Source organism: Sinohyriopsis cumingii, unplaced genomic scaffold (assembly GCF_028554795.1).
Source record: "Sinohyriopsis cumingii isolate HCF-2022 unplaced genomic scaffold, ASM2855479v2 utg005071l, whole genome shotgun sequence".
In the NCBI taxonomy this organism is placed as follows: Eukaryota; Metazoa; Mollusca; class Bivalvia; order Unionida; family Unionidae; genus Sinohyriopsis; species Sinohyriopsis cumingii.
The window spans coordinates 5765-9881 of NW_028316886.1; positions in this window are offsets into that span (position 1 = coordinate 5765).

Genomic DNA, 4117 nt, shown 5'->3' on the forward strand with positions numbered 1-4117 from the left:
GTGCCGATAAATTGCTTCCCGAGCGAAGTCGGTTACTTGTTATTTTCCCATTACTTTCGTCTCTCGCTGAAATGGCCACCGCGTCGTCCAGGATGAAGCCATCTTCCTGCGCAAGGCATCGACGGATAGGTCTTTCTCAGACCCATCAGCCGCAGCAAACCGCACGAAAATATCTTCGAGCGTTCGAAAGATATAGGTATTCGAGTGAAGATACCGAACCAACGGAATGCCGTGATGGCAACGACCTTGACCTTCGGCTTTTCATGGTCGCACGGACGAACGGACAGTCCGATTTTCGTGGGGTTTTCACTGCCAGACGCGTCTCTTCAAGGCCAATCTGGCCGTGGGTGGCACGTCCACCTAGCTCTTGCCCCTCCCGAGAAAAGGAACTTTACGCCGCGTTTCACCTAAAAACGGTCGGTTTTTCGAAGCGTACGGACGAACGGACAGGGCTATCGACGTTCGGTTTGCTCTAGCACAGTGGCCTCGTCGAGCCCGATCTGCCGACATATGGCAAGTCGCTCTATTCCTAAGCTTTCAATTTTTCGAAACTTCACACTTGCATGGAAGGAATCGGTTTTCTTCCAATGGCGGGCGAACGGACAGTCCGATTTTCGTGGGGTTTTCACTGCCTGACGCGTCTCTTCAAGACCAATCTGGCCCTGGGTCGCACGTCCACCTAGCTCTTGCCCTTCCGGAGGAAAGGAACTTTAAGCCGCGTTTTACCTAGAAACGGTCGGTTTCTCGAAGCGTACGGACGAACGGACAGGGCTATTGACGTGCGGTTTGCTCTAACAGAGTCGTCTCTTCGAGCCCGATCTGCCGACATGTGGCACGTCGCTATATTCCAAAGATTTCAATTTTTCGAAACTTCACACTTGCATGGAAGAAAACGGTTTTCTCCCGATGGCGGACGAACGGACGCAGCCATTAAGATATATTTGGCACAGGCCGACGCGTCTATTCAAGACAGATCTTTTGGCATCTGACATTTGATAATACCTCCCGCCGTCGGCGCTAGGCCTTGTGTACCCCTGACATTCCCTTGGTGCAAAGCCCTTGGAAGCGAAGTAACTAAAACCAACGTTGGACTTAGTTATTAATTGATGTGTGTGTGTGTGTGTGTGTGTGTGTGTGTGTGTGTGTGTGTGTGTCTGTCTTTGTGTGTGTGTGTGTGTATATATATATATATATATATATATATATATATATATATATATATATCTCGCTCGGCAAGGCATGCGTGGATAGCTCTGTCTAGGACGCAGCCGCCACCGCAAACCGCACGAGAATATCTTTCGCCGTTTTAGAGAGGCGAATTTTCTAGCAAGTGTGCCGATAAATTGCTTCCCGAGCGAGTTTTGTGTGTCTATCCCCCCCTCCAGTGATTTCTGCCTGTGCCTGAACGGCCATCACGAAGCCATCTTTGAAGCCATCTCGCTCGGCAAGGCATGCGTGGATAGCCCTGTCTAGGACGCAGCCGCCACCGCAAACCGCACGAGAATATCTTTCGCCGTTTTAGAGACACGAATTTTCTAGCAAGAGTGCCGATAAATTGCTTCCCGAGCGAAGTCGGTTACTTGTTATTTTCCCATTACTTTCGTCTCTCGCTGAAATGGCCACCGCCTCGTCCAGGATGAAGCCATCTTCCAGCGCAAGGCATCGACGGATAGGTCTTTCTCAGACCCATCAGCCGCAGCAAACCGCACGAAAATATCTTCGAGCGTTCGAAAGATATAGGTATTCGAGTGAAGATACCGAACCAACGGAATGCCGTGATGGCAACGACCTTGACCTTCGGCTTTTCATGGTCGCACGGACGAACGGACTGTCCGATTTTCGTGGGGTTTTCACTGCCAGACGCGTCTCTTCAAGGCCAATCTGGCCCTGGGTGGCACGTCCACCTAGCTCTTGCCCCTCCCGAGAAAAGGAACTTTACGCCGCGTTTCACCTAAAAACGGTCGGTTTTTCGAAGCGAACGGACGAACGGACAGGGCTATCGACGTTCGGTTTGCTCTAGCACAGTGGCCTCGTCGAGCCCGATCTGCCGACATATGGCACGTCGCTCTATTCCTAAGCTTTCAATTTTTCGAAACTTCACACTTGCATGGAAGGAATCGGTTTTCTTCCAATGGCGGGCGAACGGACAGTCCGATTTTCGTGGGGTTTTCACTGCCTGACGCGTCTCTTCAAGACCAAACTGGCCCTGGGTCGCACGTCCACCTAGCTCTTGCCCTTCCGGAGGAAAGGAACTTTAAGGCGCGTTTTACCTAGAAACGGTCGGTTTCTCGAAGCGTACGGACGAACGGACAGGGCTATTGACGTGCGGTTTGCTCTAACAGAGTCGTCTCTTCGAGCCCGATCTGCCGACATATGGCACGTCGCTCTATTCCTAAGCTTTCAATTTTTCGAAACTTTACACTTGCATGGAAGAAATGGGTTTTGTTGGACTTGGTTATTTATTGATTTGATTTGCATACATACATACATACATACATACATACATACATACATACATACATACATACATACAGACATACAGAGAGACATAATAGCTCTGTCTAGGACGCAGCAGCCAACGCAAACCGCATGAGAATATCTTTTACCGTTCTACAGATACGAATTTTTCTTTTCTTTTCTTTTCTTTTCTTTTCTTTTCTGTTTTTTTTTTTTTTTTTTTTTTTTTTGGTCTGTTTTTTTTAAAATTTATTTGTTCCCGTCACAGACAAGGGAACGGGCTTGACACAAACGGTGCGGAAAGAAGACACTGTTGAGCGTGTCTCGGAAAAGTTTAGGTAGGTTTTTGGCCACTTTTCGGACCATTGTTGTGCAAATTTTTGCCCCAAACCCAATAACGTAGGTTTTTGGCCACATTTTGCTACATTTCTTGGCAATTTTTGGGGGGCTCGAAGTCAGATAACATGTAGGTTTTGGGAAATATTTCCCATCATGGAAAATGCCAACTTCATGCAGACAGAACATAATTAAACGCTTCTGTAAAGTGTTATCAATGCCACATGATCGAATTGCACACAATTTTGAAATTTGTCAAAGAGCGCAATTGGACGAAATCACTTATATTGTTTGTATGAAGTGATTTTAATGTCGAACCAAGGAATTTGACAAACATGCCTACACAATATTGTCTGTACGACAAGGTAACGCTGGAGTCCTAAGGTGAATGAAGCCAAGTGCTTCCAATGCCAGGTAGATTTTGGGCCAATCTTTGCCCAAGTGGGACAATATTTTCCCATCATGAAAAATGCAGTGGAATGGATTACAATTGCCAAGTTTATGCATAGAAACGACAATCGAACGCTTCCATAAAGTGTTTTAAATAGTATCGTACAAAATCACCTTGTATTGCGGGTTTTATTGTTATTATTATTATTATTATGTTCTTTCTTCCCGCCTTCCTTCTTCTTCTTCTTTGTTATTTTTATTTTCTAATTTTTTTCTTCTTCTTCTTCTTCTTCTTCTTCTTGGTATTTATATCTCTCTTTGTGCGCCAGCGTAAATCACGTACTAACTCCAAGTACGGATCCGTCTTCTCCGCAACAGTCAAACCATTCATTTTCCTCGTCCTGCACACGAACGGACACGGTGATTCAAATGCCCTTTTCGCAGGCAGATGCGACTCGTCCGGGCCGATGTGCCGGTGCTTCCCACTTCAAGATAGCTCTTCCCGTTCCAGAGAAAACTGCACCCAAGCCATTTTTTTCCCACGCTCCCGACCTTGACCTTGAACTACGCATTTTCTCAGCCGTACGGACGAACGGACCAGCAGATTTTCACGGGGTTTGCACGCACAGATGCGTCTTCTCCAGGCCCATCGTCCGACGTATGGCTCGTCAACATCCTGCCAAGTGGCGATGCTGAAAACTCGCTTCAACCCCATGTCGCGCTCCAGCGACATGCACGTGGACGGGTCGCACGGACGAACGGACAAGCCGATTTTCATGCGGTTTGCACCACCAGATGCGGCTCTTCCAGGCCCATCTTACGACGTAGGGCATGGCAACATACCTTTAAGTGGCGATGCTCAAAACTCGCTTCGACCCAATGTCGCCCGCTTCCGACATTGACATCAACGGGCCCGTTTTCTTCCCCGGACGGA